Below are 27,816 nucleotides of genomic sequence, written 5' to 3' on the forward strand. Positions count from 1 at the left end.
ATTGTTTCTAGCACACAACAACCGGCATGTGGAAGCTAACAGAACTGAACTTTGAAAAACCCTGTTTGTGTGTCACCAAATACTGTTTTAATATTTTTTTAGCCGAGCATGTAGTGGTTTAATCTTCATGTGTCTGGTCGGTTTGTCAAGATACAGCCTCTTTGCAAAAGTGCTTCGATGATTTCGGAGATGTCTGCCCAGTCTCACGGCAAAGCGTGGGATAGACCCGCTCGCCTCGCAAGCAATCCCACCGACAAAGCGCAGGCCCCGGTACACAGCTGTAGTAACCCCCGCTGACTTCTTTTACTGAGGTTATATTTATCGGTGTTTTATTTCCTGATGTTCTTATGTGTCCTACGTGTTTCAGTCGCCAATTCTGAATTATAACTAACATTAAAAACATGTTTAAGGAGGAGAGAGAGCAAATAAATCTGTTTAACATCTGATCTTTGGGTTTTTGTTCAGTAATCAGCGTGACCTGTGTATAAACACATAAAAGAGATAACGTTGGTGTTTCTGTCATGTAGTAACTGCTGGCTTTAACTGTACAAAGGTTGTTCGACACTATGAAACACAGACTTCATGATGTTCGGCTAACATTTTTATTGTGAATATTAATCATGCTGACCTCGCTCTGTACACCACGCAGCGAGGTCAGCATATCCACGATATCCACGATATCCTCAGCTCCATGAGTTAACACAAAGTTTCCCAGCTGACTAACTGCCAACTATTCCAGAGACGTGAAAATATACAGCATAAAGAAAAGTGTAAGAGACTCGGCAGCAGATTAGAATAACCGTTATACATTTAATAAATCACCAAATGAATCCAAGAAACGAGCCAACCTGTTCCGACAATTTGAGTTTGTATTCCCTCAGCTGCAGACTCGCTGCTGTTTAAATGTTTGAAAAGGAAGATTAGATATAAACAAACGTCAAACATAGACTCAGTCTGCCTTCACATTTGATATGAGGCCAGCACGTATAGTGGCTGTGTCCTGTTTTAAGATCATACATGTAAAATTGTTGTCTGACCTCCGTCGATCCAGCCGCTCAGAGTCCGTGGTTACCATGGTTACTGCATAAGCAGCTATAATGTTAACAGCTGGCACTGAGGAAACCTACACCAGCATGGGTGTTTATGTTTTTCATTGCAAAAGAACTGTCTGAATGGTTAACTGAAGTTAACTTGGATAAATTATAGTTAAGGAGAATCACAGATAACGCCTACGTGAGCGACTGTTCACCTGAAATCAGCAGGCTATTACTGAAATACACGTGCTATATCATAAACTATGATATAGCGGATCTCAGCTGACCCTTCTCACCCTGGACACAGTCTGTTTGACCTGCTCCCCTCAGGCAGGAGGCTCCGGTCCATTCGCACCAGAACCTCTCGCCATAAGAACAGTTTCTTCCCCTCTGCTGTCGGACACATGAACAATAACCATATGACTGTTCCCACCACTAACACATGACCCTACGCTGTGTTCACTGCATCATTCCATGTTTGGCACTGATCACCACCTGCACTCATGTATATATCATGTATATATCATGTATATATCTATCCACTTAGCACTTTTAATTCTTATTCTTATTTTTATATTTTTATGACAGTATGTTGCACTGAAGCACCGCAGCAATTTCCTAATGTTGTAAACCTCCTCAACATCTGGCAATAAACCCTTTCTGATTCTGATTCTGATATAAATAGGGAGGTCCTATTAACATGTTTAGTTTTAAAGGACACCTTCCTGCCTTTAGTCTCCTTCATGAGCAGTATTAGTTTTCTTCTAACATCCAGAAGTCTGCACCATGTGTTTCATAGTTTGTAACGAGCCTTTGACAGGTAAACATAACATGACCGAAAAAGAAAAAAAAAAGAAAAAAAAAGAGAGAGAGTGTTGACATAAGAAGAGAAAATGCTCTCAATTATGGAGACAGGCAAATGGTTCATTTATGTTTGATGTGTGTTTATTCCTCCCTAAATATCGTTGGTGAAGTTTGCCATGCACGTCAGATTTTCCTGCGCATTTTTATACCTCTGCCAACAGAGAGAGAAAAAAAATCACATTCTAACAGACAGCTGGTGCTTAGAATACAGTCGAATAACTATTAAAAAACATGATATTTAGATGATAGTTCAGTCTAACACATGTGCCAGTGAACCATTAAACGTCTGTGAAACTATGCAGTTATGAAACGTAACTTTAACCTCAGCCAAACCGATTTGCTCAGTTGTAAATAAAACAGCGAAGTAAACGTGACCCGACAGACAGAACCTGAGTGAATGAAGTCCAGCGTTTAACCACTGAGAGCTAAAACTCAGCTGAGGTTTCAAAGCTGTGTGCCGGTGATTGGACATCAGCCGCTGATGAAGCTGGTTCGCCTATAAAGTGCTCTGTAAGGAAACAAGCTCCAGCAGCTCTGCGCTCGGGGAAAACACTATATTTACTTATCTTGTGCAGAAAAATGCGCTGACATTGCTTTATATCGAGCACCGGCTGCCCAGTTAAACTGTGACTATCACCAGGTAACGTAGGCGTGTTTCTTGAATTAGCAGCAGGTGTTAAACAGCTGACAGATGAGGAGGAGGATGCATGCAGGTAAACTGAGGGTCTGTTGAGCTGATCGCTGGTTTCGTGAGAAAAATGTCAGCTCGTTATTTATGTTACAGAAGCACAGAGACACAAGACCAGGCGGAAAGAGACGATCGGTCGGTGAAAATGAGAATCTGCAAATGCAACATGTGGAGCACGGAGAGTGGAATATGTAAACAAACCGGTTAACGTAACCCCCTGGCTGCACTCTGCATGCTAATTGTTAGCAGAGCTAGTGAAATCTCTGAAAACATCTGAGCACTTTTGCAAACATGTTCTATGTTGACAACCTGACCAGACATACGTTGCGACATTCGCGGCTAAAACACTGTTAAAAGTGTAGCTGGTGACAGAAAAACGGGGTATTTTAAAACTACACCACCACCATTGCTGCCTGTGATTTGATCTGCATTCTGGGATACCTGGCTGCCCCAAGTCTACACAAGCAATCGATTATCTAGGATCGACCTGTTTTGACTTACTTTGCACGGCAACCAATCAAATGTTAGAGAAGCTGCATAGGGCAGTTGTTAAACCCCGCCCCCTGTAGTTTTGATGGGTGAGGCCTTGACAGATAAAATATTTCATGATGAGCCGCCACGGGGCCCATTGACTGCCAAAATGAACATACATAATATCTCATTAAATAAATTCATTAACTGTGTTACTAATTAACTAATTACTGTGTACTAATATTTATTTTTAAATTAATTCCTTCCAATTTTTAATAATTATGAACAATTTAATCTAACTTATTTAATGGTGTATTTAATTAATTCATTATGGCAGTCCTGGCACTCCATACCAGGAGAGTAGAAAAGTACTATATAAGAATCAGTCCATTTAATAAAGCTGTAAAAGAGCAGGAGAAATCACTGAAGCTCTGAGACGGAAGCTTTTTAAATATCCGCACACAAAGGACAACAGCTGTTATTTGATCTGCACTTGGCTGCAGGCTCCCTGGAACAGTACCTGGCCCTACAGGGATGTTTCTTTAATAACAGAGCTGGACCTGAGAAAGGCCTGAGATAAATATTGCCTGTAAGTTCACAACATTATAGCTGTATCTGGAATATTTGTATTTTCTACAGCCCAAAAATCGTGGGTTATTTTACAAGCTCTCACATTTTGCAATATATTTCCCTTCATAGTCTTCTTGTTTCCATATTAAGATTCATATGTCAGGGCTCTAGAGTGCGACCAATTTGGTCGCAAATGCGACCAAATTTTTCAGTGGTGCGACTAAAAAAAAAAATTTGGTTGCACCTGTGCGACCAAATGTTCGGGTAGCAAAAAAAAAAAAAAAAAAAAATCTGCAACCTTCCCTGTGGTCAACAACAGACACACATTTTGCCCCTATCGTGGACTAAACCAATCAGAGATAGTCAGGGGCGGGACCTCTCTGATTGGCCGTGGTCCAGTTGAAAGTGCAGGTGGAAGTGGGAGGTGAGTAGCTTGAATAAAGCGATATCAATTCATTAAATCCTGAATCGACTTTTAAATATAACTGTGTTTTGCCAGAAACGCCAGATTCTCAGATTAAAGCTCACAAAACCATTTCAACAACAACCAAACAGCAGATGAGAGCAGGTACACGGACTCCACACAAAGACGTAAACACAGACCCGACGCATCAGAATCAGCTTTGTCTTTCTCGGCTTTCTCACCCGACGGCCCGTAGACGGACACGCTGTCGGAGCTTAGCGATCCTGATGCGTCCGGTCCGCGCTGTGATTACGTCTTTTTGCGCTGATTCTGAGCTGCAGGTTTTGTCTCTCTCCAACCAAAATTCACCGAGCCAGCAGCAAAAGAAGCAGCAAACTGCGCTTCACATTTGATCAATGTCGTCATGAATTTTGCTGTTTTGCTTCCACGACTATTAAAATCACACTTCATGCACAGCTAGCTCTCTCTCTCTCTCTCTCTGTACTTCAAGAACAGTTTCCGTCTCCAATCTCTGTTTTCTGTATTATTCATTCGCTTATTACCCACCAGTCTACCGTTGTTTACAGCGCTGTTGGCTGCTGTCTTTTTCTTTTCTTTTTTTCACTTAAATGACCTCGGACAAGAAAGCCTATTTTTTCTGTTGTTCAATACTGAAGAAATTTAAACTTTATATGCAGAACATTGTAGAATATTTTTAAGGTTATCTGCTATAAAAAGCCAGACCAGGAAAATCTCCTTCATGTTTTTCTGTGTTTTATTCTCAGTTACTTTCACACAAAGGCATCTGCTGTGATGTTCACAATTCTGATGAAGTCAGTACTGATAAATGATCAGAATTATAATATTTCTGACTGTCTGAGGCTAAGTTGAATCGAATCGGGACTTTGAAAACTGGAATCGAATGGATTATAGAAATCAGTGATGATACCCAGCCCTAGTGAGCAGCCTAGGCCCGACAGAAGTGGATGTAGCTGTAATAGGAAAAGAACTATTGCTAACTTTTCTGTTAAGTTAAGGCCTGATCCTTCTGAAATTCATAGCCAGTACTCTGACACGGTGTCATCAATCTTTGAATGCTGAAAAAGCACAGTGTATCCAGAAAAACACATTATATTATATAAATTATTATAAAATTTGTGTGCGCCTAACTTTTATGCCGGTAGGCCTAACTTTTTAAAGTTAGTCTAGAGCCCTGTATGTAAATACACTGAGCTGAGTTTAAATGTAATTCACAGTTTTACGTGTGCATGCAAAGGCTATTAAAACCTACAGATCAGGATCACTGGTAATCTGATACACGCGTATGTAAAAAGCACATCTTTAAATGTAAAAAGTAGGGAGCAATGACCTTTGGTATCACATCCATGAACTTTATGAAACAAATGATGACCAAAGCCTTGTGCCAGGAAAGCTCTGCCCATCCATCATTTATTTATTTTAGCACATTTGTGTGTTCTGACAGGCCAATCATCATTCAACCAGATGTAACTCTGAGTCCTCATCTCTCTCAGTGAGTATGACCTTTGAGGTTATTGGCTGTACATTCTCAGCTTGCCCGAGTGCAATGGAATTATTGGATGGCCTGGGCTAGTCTAATTTAGCGCACTGAGATAATAAGGTCCAGAGAATAACTGGTGGGCTCACAGGAGTAGATGGTTGACCCTCTGCTCTCCACTCTTTCTACATTCATCTTCCCTTTCTCTGATTTTTCTTCCTTCATTCCTTCACTTCATCAGTGTCTATGAACAAAACAAAGAATTGGGAACATTAACATATAACTAATTTTGGGCAGCCAGGGTCACTAAACTGAACCTGAAACTAGTAAAAGGTATTCATGTAGCAAACCTCAGTGTTTTCACAGAGTCAGGGATGGTTTTTTTCCTTAATAAATTAAATAATCATATAAAAACCACATGTGACAAAAACATGTGACAAATAAATAAATAAACCAAAAGTAAGAAATTAGGAAGGGCAAATACTTTTACCAGCACTGTATGACAGCTGGACCAACTGCCTTTCCATTGTCTGTCCTCTTCATCCTTGCATCCTCCCTTCTAATCCTCTGAACTTCCTGAACTGTCCTCCTTATCCGTGTTTGGACACTGGCTCATGGTCCCCATGGCTGGGATTTTCTGTTTCGCAAATCACCACCCTCCCCCATGATTTCTTCATGTTCTGTCTTGTATTCACAATCCAACAACTACTCCCCCATCTTGATGTGTCAGTCACTCATCCCTTCTCTCATAGTCATGGGCCTTCTGTCCATCACCGCTGCCTTTCTTAACCCATTTTCACAGCCAAACAATAGACACAATGGGGAGAAAGCCCCCCAGGCAATGGGAGGAGATGTAGATCACAGGGGCAGTGCAAGTATCAAAAGACTGCTACCCAGAGACAGAGAGAGATAGAAAGTGTGTGTGTCTGTGTGTATGAGGGGGGCGCTACAACCCATCTGCTGAGGTGCTGAAAGGAAACAATAGTTATTTGAGCAGCGGAGTCCTGATCCTCACAGTCAGTAGAGGCACTGGCTCAGATGACAACTGAGCTGGTAGGGATGCACAAGGAGCAGGCAGCGGTGCATAGGAAGCAATTGGAGGAGCTGCAGATACAGACCGAGTGCCAGACGAGCATTTTGGAACAATAATTAAATGTAGAGTGGTGCATACACATAGTGAGTGAAGAAGAAACACCCAGTGCATCATGGGAATCCCCCAGCAGCATAGATCTATTGTAGTGTAACAAAGGGAGGATTCAGGGTCACCTGATCCAGCCCTAACTATATGCTTTAGCAAAGAGTTTTTTGATAAAGTATCTACTGCTGAGGAGCTTTTCACAAGCTCTGCACAAAAAGTAAGTTTTTATCTAAAAAAGAAACAAAACCTTTAAAATCATGTACGCTTGTTAAAGGTTTTGGTGCTGAGGAGATGATCTAAGATTGTCTTTCACATCCACTCAGTACCATTGTTACAGATGGAGCATACCACAGCAGTCGCTGTCAACTGGACACACAATGAAGTCTCTGCTAACTTTTCTCTACATTGTGCTGTATGGCTTCTTCAATTCACTGCATTGAACACAGGATCTCAGAATGTGTTGCAGATGCACTGTGGGTATTGTACTGGGAGTATATTTGTATTGTGTGCATTTTGTATGAGTACTGTAGAGTACCAATACAGGCCTACAGACACATAGAGGCTATGTTACACTTGGCCCTAATATATGCAACAAGACTTGCACTGAATCCAGACACTGACAGTTGCATTAATGTAAAACAGAGGCACACTCAGAGGTTTCACTCAGACCTGACCCCACAGTGGAAGAGACCAAATCAAGCCCCTGCCTGACCTTAACTCTATGTGGCAACAAAACTATACACAGTGATGAAGATAACAAAGTGAAGATTGTGATAATAATTTCCTCAAGGGAAGCAAATGTCACTCGACATAATATTCCAACTAAATACTGACAGGAAAATAAATTGTGGCAGCCATACCTGCTGTGGAATAAATCTATTAGCACCACAGAGGGAATCTTGCACTCACTGGGATAGAAGCATTTTGGTTTGTGTCAGGGGTGGACGCGCTGGTGGTCCAATCCCCAGCTGTCAAAACCTGATACACAGAGTGTAGATGTGTTATTTAAATGCATGGCTGTGCCTTCAGACTCCAGATAAGAAGAATCAGAGCCATGTTTGATCACTGCAGAAAGAAAATGTTGATGTGTTGATTACAATGCTTCCCTTTTCCCAGGTTTCTCTTCCTGCCTCCCGCTCACCCCTTTCCTTGGTGTGCTTCTCTTTCACTGCATCGATCATCTGTTTTCCTACACAGTCACAAACAGCACAATCACACACACACACTCAGTGTCAGGACATCCACTACAGCCTCACAGCGCACACAGACATATAGGACACACACTCAAGCACGTATACACTCGCTCATAGTAGTTAATATTCACACACACAGTCAGACTTATGGAGACTCTCACCACACACTTTTCTTCTTTCTATTTACACACGAGTGATGTATTTCCTTTTTCCTCACCAGTGTAAGCGTTACACACAATGTGTTAAACATTGTGTGTAACATAATGTTTCTACATACACACGCAACCATGGGCGCACTAAGGTTTGTCACATGGAATATAAATGGAGCTGGCTCCAGAGAAAAGAGGTTAAAGATATTTAACCAGCTCAAAAATCTACAGGCAGAAGTTTTATTACCAGAGACTCACAGGCCTGTCACAGGTTAAAAGAACTTAAAACACCTGAGTTCCCTAATGTGTTCTCAGCCTACTCTAGACAAAAGGGGGTGGCAATGTAATACATAAAAAATATTCACAGTACTCAACATACAGTTATAGATCCAGAGAGCAGATTCCTAATCATTAAACTATCTATACTTGATAAAAAGTTATGTATTGTAAGTGTATCTGGTCCAAATGTTGATGATCCCTCATTCTTCCACTGTTTTTTCAGTGCACTCTCTGAACACCCAGATGGCACACTTGTTCTCGGGGGCGACCTCAACTTGGGACTGAATGAAGAAATGGATAGGCTCAACACAGCAGGAACTCAGCGCAACTGGCAGTCCACAAATATAATCAAACGGTAGTGAGCGACGTTGGGCTGTGCGATGCATGGCGCTCCCTTCACCCCACCAGTAAGGAACAGTATGATAAAGGATTCAGAAAGTTTATTCATGCAGGCCCATATGACAGAGAATGTGCATCTTCTTTTTGTTTTCATAATTTAATTTATATTTAATTGTGTTGTGGTTTGCAGTGTTTTGTGTTGTTTCACTTTAAATTTGTTTAAAAGAAAAAAGCTGAAAATTGAAATAGTTAAAAGTTGAAATGTAAATATTTGGTTTTTGTATTATATGATTTATTTATTACATTTTATGTGGAGTGAATAAATACAAGTATATTTACGGTGGCCCCTACAGACAAAGCACGTACAAACTCCGAAGCACTTACAAAACACAACAGAAGTGCTCCAGGATGCTAGGGGGCAGTGTTACGTAGTGGCTACACAAGCCAGCAAGTACCAACGACTGGATTTGGTGTGTGGTAGTAACAGGCAAATGAACTTTTTTTTTTAATTATTTGAATATATATGAGTGCTTGTGTATAAATACACAAACAATACACACATGCTTTCAATTGTGTAATTCATGTGATCCAGGTAGCTCTGTTTTGGAAGTTCAGTTAACGCTCAAAATGTGTTTTGGAGTTTGTACGTGCTTTGTCTCTAGGGGCCACCACATATATTTATATATAAACATATAAATAAAACCACAGTTTTTTTACATTAGTAATTCATTTTGTCCATAATTTTATATTATTGTTAATAATAAATTAATTAAAGCAAAACAACCTGAAGAGCCGGCTGGGAGCCAAAAGAGCCGGTTCTCTAAAAAGAGCCGTAAATCCCATCACTAAAGCGTATCTATCAGTCAGCTTAGACCAAAACTTCTGGTCTCAGATATGCGTTTGGGGAGTTTTCAGGTAAAGCTGTTCACATCTCTGTAATTCTAATTTGTGGATCTTAAAAGAACCTGTTGTGTTTGAAACCTGTTTTGATGTGAACGGTGTTAATTCAAATTCAAAGCGTTTATTGTCATGTGCACAAAGAAATATGCACGACTCATTGGGTAAAAAGATGTAGACGGTCTTATTAAACATTTTAAACAAAGATGAACTAAATGGTGTGTTGTGGAAAAAAACATCTGGGACTGATGCTAAATGGACTGATTCTCATAATAATAATGGATTGCATTTATATAGCGCTTTACAATTGCACTATTCATTCACACACTGGTGGAGGCTACAGTTGTAGCCACAGCTGCCCTGGGGCAGACTGACAGAGGCGAGGCTGCCATATCGCACCATCGGCCCCTCTGGCCATCACCAATAGGTGAAGTGTCTTGCCCAAGGACACAACAACTGAGACTGTCCAAGCCGGGGCTCGAACCGGCAACCTTCCAATTATAAGACGAACACCCAACTCTTGAGCCACGAGCGCTTCTCTACTCTCCTTTGAGTACTCCAGAGTACTCAAAGCGCTCTATACAACATGCCACATTCAGCCCATTCTCACAACCACTTTCTCTGTACTTAGTGCTTTCTGACTACATTCACACACATTCATACTCCATCGGTTAGTATCTTGCCCAAGGACACTTGACATGCAGGGATCGAACCACCAACCTTCCGATCAGTAGGTGACCTGCTCTACCTCCTGAGCGGTTACATGCTAAGCCTGCGTGGAGATCTACAGTGGTGACCTTTACATAGTACAGTGGCTGTTAATGCCTTTATTTCTGTTTGAAATCTGAATGTTGATGAGAGCTGTCCATTCTGTGCTCAGAAAAACACATACACTCTCACACATACACACAGACACATACACACACACACACACACGCACGCACGCATGCACACGCACGCACTATCACACACACGCAGGTCAGCAGGAGTAGATAAAATCAACAAAGATGGAACAAAAGCGATGACTCATTCGAGCCATACTCTGTAAATACAACACAAATGAGACGTATTGTCACCACCATCATATAGTGTTAGCATAGCACAGCAAACCGAACAATAAGTCAGTTCAACAACCAACACTGGACACACTTAGCATGTTAAAGCTAACCTCATTTCAGAGTAAAGAAAATATCACAATCCTACTTTACATACAAAGAACTGTTTCTATGCAATCGTCTTAAGCAGATTGTGAAACGCACTTCACATACGTAAACACACGCACAGTTGTTTGTCGCCAGATGCCACGTTTATTTATAGTTTACATATGTTATGACCAACCACAGTCTGACAGCTCCGGTCTCAGCTGATTTCCAGCCTCCCCTCCGCTCCTCTCCCGTCTCACTATAAAAGGGAAGGAAACCATCATCAGTCCAAACGCCATCAGCTGTTCTCACCTGCGTCTCCAGCACCGCCCCGTTGAGCTCACTGCACCACTCCTCCCCTGCAGCCGCGCCCGGGACCACACCTCCACCACACAGGCGTACAGACTCTAGTGTTAAAAATACTCAGTAAAAGTTCGGATTTGACTACAGCTTATGGTCGCCCACTGCTAGCCAAAACGGCGCCCACTGCTAGCCAAAACGGCGCCCACTGCTAAGTATTTTTGTGCAAAGCTAACTTATTAATATGATAAAAATATACGAGTGCACAGGAAAGGAAACATTATTTCAGTCTTACTTTGAATTCTAATGAATGTACTCAGCTTGAATCAGTTATGTAGAACATAAGCAGAGGAAAATAATGTTTGTTTTTTTGATAGCTCCATTTTTGCTGCCTACGTCGTAGAGGGTGACTCCACACATAATCAGAAAACACAGTCAGTGGTTTAGGTTCAGGTGGATGTTGACTGTAGTAGCCCAAGGGAAAAGAATCGCAGCTAACAATGATTTCTACCGACCGGTCCAGCAGATTGTCTTAGTGTATGGGCTGTGATCAGCTGACCTGCGCTGTTGCTGCTGCGCTGGGCTCTACTGCTCTCAGTGAATTTACACAACTGTATGAAATAAGATGGAAGCAGACCTGGCTGACTTCCATGCTCGACACTCACAGTCCACTGTTTATGGCATCTTTATACCAGCTTACACGTGACGTGACATAAGTCTGAACACAGCTGCTGTGCACCAGTCCAACTCTGCTTTCTCTTCCCCACACACTCACCTGTATACACTTAGCTTAGACTTAGCTTTAAATTCCCAGTCTATCAAACCCCACTGAGCATCCTTCCTTTAAATCTAAGCTCTCTCCTTCCTCTCCTGTCCTGTCTTTCTTATCTTTCTCCATCTCTGAGTGAACGTAGCTCTCTTTCTTTCCTCTCCCTGTCAAATACAGCAGCTGCAACACACTGAGAGACAAACTGCACACACACAGTTTGTGTTTGTTGAGCTGATAGAAACGCTGCGTTTGAAATTACCTGGCACCGACTCAGCTTATGATCGTCTGTCAAAAGTAAAAAAAACACCAACCCAAGCTCACACTTTACACTATAAATTATACACAAACTATAAACTATTATATGGTTTTGCCTCTGTCATCTCTTTGTATGTGATCGATACACCAAAAGGATGTGTTACTGTTTATTTTTGTTCAAATGAAGGAAAAAATACTTAAATAAAGGACAGATACCAAAAAATTGTACTTAAATACAGTAACAAAGTATTTTTATTTCATTGCTACTTTAACTTTTATTTCATTATTCATTACTACTTAAAATAAATACAAATATATAAATGCTAATGAACAAACAGAGTTTTAAAAGGTAAAATAAAGTATTCCTCTGTATTTGGAGTAAAGATATGTTACAATGCACATCATGTGAGAATGTGCTAAAGGCTAATCTAATTAAAGCAGAATTACATAATCTGAATGAAACATGAAACTATTTTGTAAGTCAGACAGAGAGAAAGAAAAAGTGTGGGTGGACATCAGATGTTTGAATGTCAACAACTTGATTGGACGGCCAAAATGTGACAATGTGACGTCCAGTAGAGAGGACGGAGAAAGGGTGCGTGTGGTGATGTGGAGTGAGATGTTCACAGTGCAGAATCCCAGCAGAGACAGTAGAGGGAACAGAGTCCAACCTGTTCAGGCCTGACTGTGCTCATCCTCCCTCCAACCTCTCCTCACCAAAGAGAACACACTCAGCATTAGCTCACAGTAGCTTAGTTAGATAAGTAGAGTTCAGGTGATCTGATTTGTGAGTTTTACTGTTTGATTCTGCTCCTGTTAAACTGCTTTAATAACATTTCCTGCCATTAAATTGTGGACATTCACTTTTTAACTGTTTGTTAAACAGTAAAGGTAAAAAGTATTGTTCTTTACAGTGCAAACAGCTCTTACAGGCTATCCATCCATCCATCTTCATCTGCTTTATCCGGGGCCGGGTCGCGGGGGCAGCAGCCTAAGCAAAGAGGCCCAGACCTCCCTCTCCCCAGCCACCTCCTCCAGCTTATCCGGGGAACACCAAGGCGTTCCCAGGCCAGCCGAGAGATATAATCTCTCCAGCGTGTCCTGGGTCTGCCCCGGGGCCTCCTCCCGGTGGGACATGCCTGGAACACCTCACCCAGGAGGCGCTCAGGAGGCATCCTTGTCAGATGCCCGAACCACCTCAGCTGGCTCCTTTCGATGTGGAGCAGCAGCGGCTCTACTCTGAGCCCCTCCCGGATGGCCGAACTTCTCACCCTATCTCTAAGGGAGAGGCCAGCCACCCTTCAGAGGAAGCTCATTTCTGCCGCTTGTATCCGCGATCTCGTTGTTTCGGTCACTACCCACAGCTCGTGGCCATAGGTGAGGGTAGGGACGTAGATCGACCGGTAAATTGAGAGCTTCGCTTTTACACTCAGCTCTCTCTTCACCAAGACGGACCGGTGCAGCGTCCGCATTACTGCAGCCGCTACACCAATCCGTCTGTCGATCTCCGGCTCCCTTCTCCCATCACTCGCAAACAAGACCCCGAGATACTTGAACTCCTCCACTTGGGGCAGGAACTCATCCCCGACCCGGAGTGGGCACTCCACCCTTTTCCGGCTGAGAACCCAGAGCGTTCTCACTCCCGAGGCGTAACATGTCGACGTTTTGTCACGTCCCGCGGCGTTCCTGAGGAACGCGAAAGGAGACCTTCGGCGTTCTTATGGTACGCGGCGGGTTATGGCTGGAATCCAGTGCAATGACGCTCCCGCGGTAATAGACGTTCCAGCCCTGTATTCCAGCCCTAAACCTAACCTTATCCCTAGCCCTGACCATAACCTTATTCCTGACCTTAACCAGGACTTTAATGATGTTAAATAGCGTGTTTCTAAGCGATTTGAAGAAAAAGAGCGAACATGTGTAGATTCAGTCCAGACGGTTCTCATATTTCCTCTTTTTTCCGAGGTCGTCATTTAGGAACGTGGTGGGTAGCCGAAAACGTAATATGGTGACGATTTGTCACCTAGCGTAAAATGTTACGCTTTGGGAGTGAGAACGGGTTGGAGAACCAGGGCCTCAGATTTGGAGGTGCTGATCCTCATTCCCGCTGCTTCACACTCGGCTGCGAACCGTTCCAGTGCGAGCTGGAGACCCTCACCCGATGAAGCCAACAGAACCACATCATCCGCAAAAATCAGAGATGAGATTCTGAGGCCACCGAAGTGAAAGCCCTCCGCCACTTGGCTGCGCCTAGAAATCCTGTCCATACAAATTATGAACAGAACTGGAGACAAAGGGCAGCCCTGGCGGAGCCCATCAGTGTCACTTTGCGTCAGTGTTTTGATCTGTTCACCATCAACATTGCGTGCAGCAGCAACCACAGCCTCCCAGACACTGTTCAGAGAGGTGTACTGTTTTCCCTCCTTGTAAATCTCACATTTGATGATGGACCACAGGCTCTCAATGGGGTTCAGATCAGGTGAACAAGGAGGCCATGTCATTAGTTTTTCTTCTTTTATACCCTTTCTTGCCAGCCAAGCTGTGGAGTACTTGGACGCGTGTGATGGAGCATTGTCCTGCATGAAAATCATGTTTTTCTTGAAGGATGCAGACTTCTTCCTGTACCACTGCTTGAAGAAGGTGTCTTCCAGAAACTGGCAGTAGGACTGGGAGTTGAGCTTGACTCCATCCTCAACCCGAAAAGGCCCCACAAGCTCATCTTTGATGATACCAGCCCAAACCAGTACTCCAACTCCACCTTGCTGGCGTCTGAGTCGGACTGGAGCTCTCTGCCCTTTACCAATCCAGCCACGGGCCCATCCATCTGGCCCATCAAGACTCACTCTCATTTCATCAGTCCATAAAACCTTAGAAAAACCAGTCTTTTCTTCTCTTGGCTCTTGGCGAAGGCGGTCGCACTTTTTCTCCTCTCCTCCTTCCCCTTATCTTCCCTGCTTAGCCTCTTGTGTCCTTGTCTTGTCTCGTGTGCATTACTTTCCCTCGAACAGTCTCTCACTGTCGTTCTCTAAAACCTAAAAGAGAATTATGGATTTGATTAACTGGTCTCTGAATGCTATTGACACCCTTTTCTCAACGAGAAGTCTGGGCTCGGGAGAGCCTGAGTGCCCTGGAGGGACTTTCCCTGCCGGATACACGATGGATGGGTGGCAGACCTGGAGGATCTTGTGCCTGGCGGGACTGTCGATCAAGGACGCTGAAGATATCTACCTATTCGGAACCATGATAACGGGGTTCTTGCTGATCGGAGCTGGCTTGGCCCTGACTTATCGGAGAAATAAGAGAGCGGAACCAGCTGTTCAAACCCCCCCAAGGCTGACCGCTGGAATTGAAGCGATGGGACGAGGCGCGACCTCTCACACCGAACGCAGCATGGTTAACACCTTGGAGACGCTTACAGCTGCCGTGAAGACTCAAAATAACACCATTGAGCGTATGATGGGATACATCAGAGAGGGGCCTGCTCAAAATGACACCCTTGAGTGAAAGTTGGATCACATCGCAGAACGGCTCACTGCAGTTGTGAGGTCTTAGAATCAAAAGAATGACAACACCACAGAACAGAAGTTTGATACCATCATGGGGAGGCTCGCGGCTCTCCAACGGGAGATCAAGAGACCAGAGTCAGAGTGCTAAATTCGGAGCTGCTCGCATAATGGAGAAATCAACAATATTCAACATATGGACACCACGGCGCCAGCTGCTCAGGCCCAAGGCTGGAGCCGACCAAAACAACTCCCTGATAACGACTGTGTGATGACTATTCTTCCCATCCCATGCAAGGCCACCTGGGTTGGCTGGCAGACTGTTTACTTAGCCTGATAGAGCGAAGGACACTGTCTCAGCTGAACTCTGGACACGCACACACACACACTTACACTGATAAGCACGCACTCATCCCCCTCCCTTTCTAAACACCTTCGATGCTTGTTTCCTGCGGGGGAAGACAGCGGGTCTGCGTGCCGCGCTGAAATGGTAGCGCTGTGTAGGACGACTGATGTGTTCCTTCGGATTGCCCCCCACCCCCCTATCCACCCCTGTGCCTTGTCACGTGCTCTAATGTTAATAATAATAATAATGGATTGCATTTATATAGCGCTTTTCAAGGCACCCAAAGCGCTTTACAATACCACTATTCATTCACTCTCACATTCATACACTGGTGGAGGCAGCTACAGTTGTAGCCACAGCTGCCCTGGGGCAGACTGACAGAAGCGAGGCTGCCATATCGCGCCATCGGCCCCTCTGGCCAACACCAGTAGGCAAGTAGGGTAAAGTGTCTTGCCCAGGGACACAACGACCAGGACAGAGAGCCCAGGGATCGAACCGGCGACCTTCCGGTTACAGATGCGATTCCCAACCCCCTGAGCCACGGTCGCCCCATGTTGTGATGTGGACATTAATGTGCTCTCTGTGCAGAGGAGTTTTTTTTGTTTCCTGTTCTCATGCTGTCCTCCCATAGGTGCCCAGCGTGAGAAGAGGTCTCTTTTTTTCCTCTTGTACTTTTCCCATTGTTGTGTAATTTTCCAGTGTTTTCTCTGCAACGCTGCCGATCTCCGACTGTATTCCCATGTGATGTCTTTGTTGTGTGTGTAAGTCGGGGGGGGGGTCCTATTCCTCTGCGGGGCAACCTGCATATGGCCAATAAAGCATTCATTCAATTCAATTGAGATATTTCTTGGCCCAGTCTTGACGTCTCAGCTTGTGTGTCTTGTTCAGTGGTGGTCGTCTTTCAGCCTTTCTTACCTTGGCCATGTTTCTGAGTATTGCACACCTTGTGCTTTTGGGCACTCCAGTGATGTTGCAGCTCTGAAATATGGCCAAACTGGTGGCAAGTGGCATCTTGGCAGCTGCACGCTTGACTTTTCTCAGTTCATGGGCAGTTATTTTGCGCCTTGGTTTTTCCACACGCTTCTTGCGACCCTGTTGACTATTTTGAATGAAACGCTTGATTGTTCGATGATCACGCTTCAGAAGCTTTGCAATTTTGAGACTGCTGCATCCCTCTGCAAGATATCTCACTATTTTTGACTTTTCTGAGCCTGTCAAGTCCTTCTTTTGACCCATTTTGCCAAAGGAAAGGACGTTGCCTAATAATTATGCACACCTGATATAGGGTGTTGATGTCATTAGACCACACCCCTTCTCATTACAGAGATGCACATCACCTAATATGCTTAATTGGTAGTAGGCTTTCGAGCCTATACAGCTTGGAGTAAGACAACATGCATGAAGAGGATGATGTGGACAAAATACTCATTTGCCTAATAATTCTGCACTCCCTGTAGAGGGCAGCTGCTGTTGGCAGGTGGGAGTGACCGGGTTTGAGCTGCAGGAATACTCAGGTCTTCATATCAGGGTCAGACAGCTGGATGATTCAAAGGTAGTACTGGCTGAGCCCCCTCACCTGCATCGCCTCCTTTATCTACTTGGTCCATTATCAGGGACCAAGGCTTTTTCATCAGAGAGCCAAAATCAACTTCCTGTATTAAATTGAATTCAGTTTTATTTATACAGCAATGACAACAACAGCCACAGCACTAAGATAAAAAACCTTTACAGACTACAGTGGTTTAGAAATGCTGATGGTCATTTTCCCTGTAACACTGCACCAAATGAATCAGGAAAGTACTGTCCCAGGCACACGTGGACTATGAAGTACAAAATACAGTCAGAGTGTTACACACGATGGTTTATATCGAGTGTCAGTGTGAACATTAGCACCTGTGTACCTGTACAGGGCTCTGTGGGCCCTGAAGAGCTCTTAATGACAGTCTTGGTGAGTCTGTCTGCCTCATGATTCATCTGACAACAACACAGTGCACAGTCAAATGTCATGATGCTGCAACAGCGAGCCTTTTGTCTTCAGCTCCAGACCTCTGACTAGCCGACATATGGACACGTCCTCTCTCATCACTCCACACACACCTGTCCACCACATGCAGACAAAGAGCTCAAACTTATTCAGAGGTTTCTTTAAGTTATCTGGATATGCATCACAGGAAAGTGCAGTTCTTGTCACAGTTGAAGAGGCCATGTGTCACGTTTGGCCTTGATGCCAGTGCATGCTGTCATGTTGTAATGCTGCATGGCAATGCTACAGAGGCTACAGCCTGATTCATCTGAGGTGATAGAGACAGTGTTTCCCTACAGCTGCCATCTTTGTCTCCCCCTGCGCTAACTCCAGGCTGTGCGCCCTCCTCATGATGACCCTGTAATTGAGCTGCGTCCACAGATATTTAAACAATCACAACATTTTCACCATTAGCCTCTGTACCCGACCACACAGGATTTCAAGTCAAAGCATGAAAAAATACAGACTGAATACTTTTGCAGTCAGAACTCACAGAGAGCTGCATTTCCTCTACTCAGCTTTCCTTCAGCTGCTGCCTGTTTGTGGATCCAGTTTTGTGTTTGTGGCTGATGTGTGCAACCATATCAAACATGCCATGTGTAGGTCAAACCACTGGTTTTAGACTATAAGCACAATCTCTCAATTCTCTTCAATGCAGCATAAGTTTTAAACAGCATCCACCAGCATGAGCAGTGGAAACATGTCAGGCACTCTCCTCCCTGTTCCTGTTTTCTCTTCATCCAGTCAGTGGTCACAGTGGAGACCCAGGCCTTTTATCCACCTCTATTTTAACTCCTGGCAGCCTGTGCTTTTGCTCCAAACACCTGTAAACTTTCCCTTTTCTATGTTCATCTTTCACTCTTGTTCGGCACCTCTGTCTCCTTTCAGTCTGTCTTATATCCATCGGTCGTGTCCAAATTCCTGGGCTGCATCCTCCTGAGGCCGCATTTGTAGACCGATTACGTCACAGCGACGCGCCGAAGGCTGTCCAAATTCGTAGGCTCCTCCGAATGCAGCCGACAAATGCGTCCTCCTTTTCCCTTTGAAGGATGGGTCGGGTGTGTCCTTCGTGGCCCACCATATCCCAGAATTCATAACGCGGCCCAGCCAAACTCCAGTTTCCAGCAATGGCGGCCGCTACTAAGTTTTAAAATTACTCATACTAATCTTTCTGGGTCACAAAATAAACTTTTAACATATTTTCAGGCGAGAAAGTAGCTGTGCAAACTTCAAATATCTGCTCGGTTTATCAAGATATCGCATATTTGCAAAAGTGCTTCGACGTTTTCGGAGACGTCTGTTACCCACCAGCTCGATGGCTAGCCGGGAGCTCGAGGGTCACTGAAGCCACCGAGAACAGCACAACTCCCGGCACATCATGTTCAGATCACCTCTTCCTCCTTGGTTTTCACACAGCTGAATAAACGTCAAATAGAAAAGTGATTAAACAGACGTGTGAGACGGCCGAGAGCTTACTCCAGTGTCCTGTTATATTTTAGATAGCAAGGAGCAGACGGCCGAGTTTATTAAACTCCACCGAGACAGCGGTGATGCTAATCAGAAGGCTGGACCGTCCAATTTCCCCAGGCGTTTACTTCCGGCCTACCCGACCTTCTGAGGACCCGGCCCACGTAGACGGCGAAGGCCGGGTCCTCAGGAGGATGCAGCCCATGAATTTGGACACGACCATCATGTCTTTCCTCTCTCTCTCCTCCTTTTCCTGCCCTCTGGGAAAACAGCAGCTTCTGTAAATAGAGCCTGAAGCAAAGTGACAGTCAGAGAGACCAGAGTGACTTACAAGGAAACGACACACACACACAGACACACACACAGACACACAGACACACACACAGACACAGACAGACAGACACACACAGACACACAGACACACACACACACACAGAACACACAGACACACACAGAGACACACACACAGACACAACAACAACACAGACCACAACACACAGACAGACACATACAGACACACACACACAGACACACACAGACACAGATTGACAGACAAAGTGAACGAGGTGACCTTGAAGGGATCACTGCACTTACAAAGCTATCAAAGCCACCTGTGTGTGAGGGCTGTGTGGGTCAGAATGCACAGAGCAGGCTAACAGACCGTGGCCTCCCCAAAGCCCCAGTCTCACTGGACATGTGCAGACTACACTTAAATGCCAGGAAACCAACCAGTTTAAACGCATTCTGCCACGGAGAGTGGTCAAATATCCAGAAACATGTTCATGTCTCCAAAGGATTAACATTTGATTACATTTGACATGTGGGTGTACTTATTGTTACAGTCTGTGTCAGCGATCATTCTGAGCTCCAAGTTCTACAGGAGGTGATGAAGGAGGTGCGCTGTTCCTTCACCTTCATCAAATGAACTTTAACTGTAACTCCTCCCATAATCTCACAGTTTCAGAGCGAGTTTAAACAATGCTTCCTGTGTATTTAATAACCGACAGTTATCTTCTGGAGGCAATAAAATCAACTGCAGGGAATATTAATTTAACGTTTCACACCCGCTCATTAAATGTCACGGCTGGTGGGGTGAGCCATGTGGTGTAGGAGAAAAAGGACCCAAAATGCAGGCAGTGGACTAAGCATGAAACGTGGGCTGAGAATGCAAAGAGCCATAGTTACACCGAGAAACACAGACAATCCAACGATGAACAGAAGCCAACACACACTATAAATACACACTAGGTAATGAGGAGATGACATGCAGGGGTGGACACAGCTGACACTAATGGACATGATGAGAGGCAGACCTACAAAGTAAAACCGGAAACACACAGACTGTTTTGCAACAAAAACACAGGGACCTGAACAGAGCACAGAGGGGAGACACAGCTGGGAGCAATTAGGCTAACGAGACAGGGGAGAGGTAAAACTGAACACACTGACATGAGACATGAACTTTCAGAATAAAACAGGAAACTAACAGACACAGAGAACCAGACAGGACACTGAACTTGACAGGCAGACTCATGAGCAGACACAATAACACCATGGACAGACAGAGGGAACACAGAGAAGTGGGAGCAGGCAGGCAAAGAACAGAAACCTAACAAATGGCAAAATCACAACAGAATACATACTCGGAATGAACAAAAGCATAAAGAAACACAAAACACTGAGTCCTCAGACTCAGGACCATGACATTAAACCTCTGACCCATGCAGCACATTCTTTATTTTTCACTACTATCAGTTTATTGTTCAGAGTTTTGTGTAAATGTATTTAAGTAGAGTTGTTCTGTTGTATTGTGTTTTAGTGTCCATGATTGTTATCACCTTGTTCTCCACAGGCTGTGTCCTGTGCTTTAATAAGGGTCACACCCACCGTTACATTACAAACATCATATATATACATAGAACTATCAGGGCTGACATCTTCTTCCTGATGTTTCAGAGAGACACTTCTTACATTGGCAGGTTCTGTCTGCTGTCATTGGGACAGTTCGCATCTGCTTTACAGGTATTTGTGTAGTATTAGCTTGTCACGGGTGTTTGTTGACATGAAACTACAGCACAGCAAAGTGCTCAGAGGTTCCAGTAAGACATATTTTCCATGCAGCCATCTATTGCCCATTTCCAGTTCCTTTGGCCTTTAAGCATGCTGTAGTCCACCCGATTCTTAAAAAAAGAAACTGACTGTTATGACCTTTCAAACTACAGACCGATCTCTAAGCTCTCGTTCTTGTCCAAGATCCTGGAGAGACTAGTTCTCAGCTCCAGGCGTACTTGGACACGAACAATATTGCTGAGAAATTTCGATCTGCCTTTAAGCCATTGCATAGCACTGAAACAGCGTTGGTTAGAGTTCTTAATGATATTCTTGTAATCCTGGACGCTCTATGGTCCTAGTTTTACTGGACCTCTCTTTGATATGGTGGACCATAACATTTTATTACTAAGACTTGAGCACACTGTGGGTATTAGAGGCACTGCCCTCGACTGGTTTAAATCATATCTCGCTGATAGATCCTTATCAGTTAACTTGGGCACCTTCTCCTCTTCCTCTGCTCCGGTCTGTTGTGGTGTACCTCAAGGATCAGTTTTAGGCCCTATTCTCTTCTCATTGTATTTGCTCCCTCTGGGCGCAATCTTTGAAAAATACAATATCGCCTTCCACTGTTACGCCGATGACATACAGATCTATTTTGACCTTACTGACGACCTTGCTGTGTCCCTGCACTACTTTCAAGAATGCATGCGGGAGGTCAAAGAATGGTTCCTGAGTGATTCCCTTGTTTTGAATGATAAGAAGACTGAGACTGTGGTGTTCAACAGTAAAATCCCTCGTGCCCAACTCTGTGCTGCCCTGGGTTCCTTTGCTAGCTTTTCCTGTGACTATGTCAGTAACTTGGGTGCACTGCTGGATAGCTCGCTCAAACTCGATAAGCAAGTGTCTGCTGTAGTGAGATCTAGCTTCCACCAACTGCGCCTTATCTCTAAGGCTAGGCATTATGTTCCGCATGAGGACCTGGAGAAGCTTATTCACGCTTTTGTGACCTCCAGGTTGGATTATTGTAACTCCTTGTACTACGGTCTTCCCTCTTCTCTTCTTCTTAGACTGCAAACAGTCCAAAATGCAGCAGCCCGCCTCTTGACTGGTACCAGGAAATTTTGCCATATTACCCCTGTCCTAGCTAGCTTGCACTGGCTGCCCATAAAGTACCGTATTCAATTTAAAATATTACTCCTTACTTTCAAAACTATTAATAAATTAGCGCCAAGTTATCTTAGTGAACTTCTTAGGCCACATACTCCTGCTAGAACACTCAGATCTGCCACTCAACTACTTCTGACCCAACCCAGATCTCGGCTGAAGTCCCGGGGTGACCGTGCGTTTGCTCTGGCTGCCCCGGTACTGTGGAATAACCTTCCTCTCGACCTCCGCGCATCTGATTCCATTGCACTGTTCAAATCACGACTAAAAACCCACTTATTCAATCTTGCCTTTCCCTCTAGTTAATATTTCTTTTATGATTTTATATCATGCACTTTTACGCTCATTTAAATTCTTGTTTGCTCTGTACCTGTTGCTTTCCTATGTATCAGTGACAGTTATCTGCTTGCATACTTAGTACTTGCTTTGGTCCTATTTCTGTTATCTTCCTTCTATTCTCTATCTTACTTGTTAAGCACCTTGGCATACCCTTGGTTTTTAAGTGTGCTTTATAAATAAAGTTTATTATTATTATTATTATTTAACAACAGAAACCAGTCCACCTTCTTCACTGCTCTATAATCCAGTTCTGGTGCTGTTGCAATGACACCGGGGACCAGGGATAAGCGTGCTCTCTCGTTGTGATGGAGCTAACCAAGGTTGCATGGTTGCTTACTGGTAGCTCCAGTTTCACTTTCTAAGCAGGCTTGACTGAAGCATCAACGCTTGGATGGATGCCAACAGGCACAGAGACGTCAATTTGTAAGCATAGGACAAAAGAAAGGAATCAAAGTATGCACTAATGTCTCACTATAGAACTGCACTATCTCCAAACGCTGATTCTGATCATCTGGACGTTTTCAGTGGGAGAAACGTTTCATCATCATCAGCTGACGTCTTCAGTCTCAGCTGACTGCAGGTTTCCAATCTTACAAACAGGACATCTGCATAATGACTGAAACCAGCCCACTGAGGGAACAATGGGCTGGGAGGTCAGTTCCTTCATCATTATTATGCAAATTCTCATGACTATTGATCACCAACAACCACTGATCAATAACCATGAGTCCCATTCACAGAGAGTTGGGGAATGGCTGCAATCACAGCATGTAAGATGGTAACAGATGGACCCTTAGGCCCCCTCCTCGATTCAGAGACGGTCTTTACCTTTTCACGTAAATGGCCTCCTTGACTCCGCCCTCAAACCAGCGTTCCTCCTGACCTCACAGCCCGTTGTTGAATGGTTCTCATGGTCATTGATCAGTGGTCATGAGAATTTGCATGTTGAAGAAATGTTTCTCCTGCATCCAGATGAACAGAATCAACTTTTGGGATTGACTTACCTGGATGATTGAGCATGCATCAAGACATAACTGCATTATGTGTGGCTGGTGGCTTGGAGTCCAGAAAGCATTATATGCCAGCTCAAATATTACAGTCAGCATTCATACTAAATCCCATGCCAGGTGAGCATGTCTACACCTGAACAACAGATACCCCGTGCCAGGTGATCATACTGATGCCAGCGGGCTTCCTTAATCACTGGGCACCATCTTACCCACAATCCACTTGGCCTGGCTGTGCCCCATCTGCACTGGCTGCTCCATTTATACTGGAGTGCAGCCAACAGAGCAGACCACAGCCACACAGTCTGCTGCTACATGTTCTAGAGTTACCTCGGCTTTTATTACTAAAGCTCACAAAAGGATCGGTTAGTTTCCTGCCACTACATCTGATCTGTTACAGTGAAACAGCTTCTATAATACATCTATGTATCTGTACGATCATAAGGACACATTTACTGTATATGACACCACTGCCATCTGCTGACTAAACACGTGAACTGCAGCATCATAGAATAGAATTAGAATAGAATTCAACTTTATTGTCAATGCACATGCACAGGTACAGGGCAACGAAATGCAGTTTGCATCCATCCAGAAGTGCTTTAGTGATATAGATATATTACAATATATATTAGCAATAATATAGATATGTGAGTATATTACAGAAATGGGTCTATTATGGTATGTTATAATGTACACGGTATGAAGTATGTTGTGAATATTCTATAACTATAAGTATGTACAGGTTGTAGTGAGTACAAGCTATGTACAGGCTATGAACAGGATATAAATATGAAAAACTATACAGAATATGAAATAAATAACTTTACAGAATCTGAGATATACAGCTATACAGAAATGGGAACTATGCAAGTTGTAAACAGTTGTAGGATTAAAGATTATCGAATGTACAGAATGATTATTTACACAGAGCTATACAGTAGTGCAGTTAAGATAAGTGAGGGTGTAGATAGTTTCTACAGAGGCTATATAAAGTGCTAGTGGTTGTGAGTGGTGGTTCAGTCCATGTTATTATTGTGTGTTTGAGGGTACAGTTGTCCATTGTGGGTGTGTGTATGTTCAGTCCATGAGTTTAACGTGGGTCAGATGTCAGGAGGCCAGAGTTCAGGAGTCTGACAGCTGTGGGGAAGAAGCTGTTCCGGTACCTGGTGGTCTTAGTCCGGAGGCTCCTGTAGCGCCTCCCAGAGGGCAGGAGGGTGAAGAGTCCATGTGATGGGTGACTGGGGTCTTTGATGATTTTCCCAGCCCTTTTCAGACACCGCTTCCTGTAGATGTCTTTTATGGCAGGAAGTGGTGCTCCGGCGATGCGCTGGGCAGTTTTCACGACCCTCTGCAACGCCTTCCGGTCCGAGGCAGAGCAGTTCCCGTACCAGACTGTTATACAGTTGGTCAGGATGCTCTCGATGGTGCAGCGATAGAAGTTCACCAGGATGTCTGAGGACAGGTGGTTCTTCCTCAGAGTCCTCAAGAAGAAGAGGCGCTGGTGAGCCTTCTTGACCAGCTTGGAGCAGTTGGTCGTCCAGGTGAGATCCTCGGAGATGTGGACTCCCAGGAACTTGAAGCTGCTCACACGCTCCACAGCCGTCCCCTTAATGTGGATGGGTGGATGTGGGTCAGCATTCCTCCTGTAGTCCACGATGAGCTCCTTGGTCTTCTCGGTGTTAAGCAGCAGGTTGTTTCTGTCGCACCACTCAGCCAGACGATCCACCTCCTCCCTGTAGGCGGTCTCATCGTTGTCACTGATGAGGCCAATCACCGTGGTGTCATCTGCAAACTTAATGATGGTGTTGGAACCATCAGCAGGTCTGCAGTCGTGGGTGAAGAGGGAGTAGAGGAAAGGGCTCATCACACAGCCTTGTGGTACACCGGTGTTCATCGTGATTGTAGATGAGCAGCGGTTATCCAGCCGGACATGTTGGGGGCAGTTGGTCAGGAAGTCCAGTAACCATTTGCAGATGAGGGAACTGATGCCCAGGTCTGTCAGTTTCCTGATGAGTTGTGAGGGGTGGATTGTATTGAATGCTGAACTGAAGTCTATAAACAGCATTCTGGCGTAGGTGTTGTTGTTGTCCAGGTGTGAGAGGACAGAGTGCAGTGCAATGGAGACTGCATCCTCTGTGCTCCTGTTCTGGCGGTATGCGAATTGGTGGGGGTCCAGGGTGGGGGGGAGACAGGATTTGAAGTGTGCTAGGACCAGCTGCTCTAAGCACTTAGTGATGATGGGGGTGAGTGCTACTGGGCGGTAATCATTGAGGCAAGATGGGTTGGAGTTTTTGGGTATCGGGACGATGGAGGTGGATTTGAAGCAGGCCGGTACCACAGCGTGGGCCAAGGACAGATTGAATATGTCTGTGAGCACTCCTGCAAGCTCCCCAGAACATGCTCTGAGAACACGCCCGGGGATGCCATCAGGGCCTGCAGCCTTGTGGACATTGATCCTGCTCAGCACCGCTCCTACATCGGTGGGGGAGAGAGTCAGAGGGTGGTGGTCTGGCGTCACGTCTGCTTTGGTTGTGGTTGTGGGGTTCCCTCGCTCAAAACGAGCATAAAAGTTGTTGAGCTCGTTGAGGAAGGAGACATCAGAGGATGCGGGGGAGGGTTTGGTGGTCCTGTAGTCTGTGATGGTCTGGAGTCCTTGCCACATGCGTCGGGGGTTGGAGTTGGAGAAGTGTTCTTCTACCTTCTTTTTGTAATGGTGTTTGGCTTTTTTGATGCCCTTCTTTAGATTAGCCCTGGCTGTACTGTAGGCGTGTGCATCTCCTGACCTAAAGGCAGTGTTGCGGGCCTTCAGGAGGAGACGAACATCCCGGTTCATCCAAGGCATCATGTAACCACAGCCGAGATTTCTCCTACAGGATCATATATATTATTACCCCTTTGTCTGTGTTCAGAGTATGAAACGCTGTCATGCTGATAACCAGAGTGTAAAAAACAGGAGAAGAATTTGAGTTCTTACGACTGATTAAACACAGAGCATCTAAGACCTTGTCTTCCAGTAACACCAGCATACTTCCTTCAACATGCACATTAAGCACATGTGCAATATTTATGCTGAAAAGTGAGTCCGTTCATTACTCGACTGGGTTACTGTAAATCATTATTATCAGGCTGCTCTTTGTGTTGTTATATCACTGCTGCATCATTAGTGACTGATGGAGTTTTAATGTTGTGGGGCAGGGGTGTCCAACTCCAGGCCTCGAGGGCCAGTGTCCTGCAGGTTTGAGATCTCACCCTGGGTCAGCACACCTGAATCACATGATTAGTTCATTCCCAGGCCTCTGGAGAACTTCAGGACATGTTGAGGAGGTCATTTAAATCAGCTGTGTTAGATCAGGGACACATCTAAAACCTGCAGGACACCGCAGGCCTGGAGTTGGACACCCCTGCTGTAGGGTCTTCACCCTATGAAGTGCTGTAAGTCAGCTGTTATAGTGAGCTGTTGGTATACACAGTCAACTGAAGTGAATGAAACCGGTCATTCTGTTTCATGTTATTGTGTGAATGCCGTGGCCTCTTTATTCTTTCTTCTACCTTATTATTCTAGTTGCTCCGACCTTTGCTGGTTAACTCCTCCCTCAATTTTCATCCGATTTTCACCATTCAAACTTTAAACTGTTCTGCTCCTTCTGCTAATGCCTACTATATCTTTTGGTGCTCATAACTTTTATACTTTTTGAGATACTAAGCTTTTTATGCCATTTTTGGCCCATTTTGATGTCAGAGACCACATTATCAGTGTGCTCACCAGTTTTGCTTGCTGGGCTGAGCCATGTTTTAGCTCAGTGAGATGAGCAGCCGTTCTCAGACCAGGAGGGCCGGGTTCGAATCCCGCTTATGGCAACATTTCCTTCAGTAAACTGTTTTCACTCTTTTCAGTACAATTTTTCAGC

General features: G+C 44.5%; 1 long non-coding RNA gene and 1 pseudogene across 1 annotated transcript; one reads left to right on the top strand and one right to left on the bottom strand.

Moving 5' to 3' along the window:
- Positions 1-27,816, bottom strand: part of LOC120731687 — a 112,111-nt pseudogene that overhangs the window by 80,575 nt on the left and 3,720 nt on the right.
- LOC120731698 lies at positions 1,997-21,447 on the top strand. The gene is made up of 3 exons (XR_005695408.1): positions 1,997-2,007; positions 4,034-4,038; positions 21,348-21,447. It is a non-coding gene; the product is annotated as an uncharacterized LOC120731698 (long non-coding RNA).

This window comes from Simochromis diagramma, unplaced genomic scaffold, assembly GCF_900408965.1.
Source record: "Simochromis diagramma unplaced genomic scaffold, fSimDia1.1 OVJJ01000352.1, whole genome shotgun sequence".
Taxonomy (NCBI): domain Eukaryota; kingdom Metazoa; phylum Chordata; class Actinopteri; order Cichliformes; family Cichlidae; genus Simochromis; species Simochromis diagramma.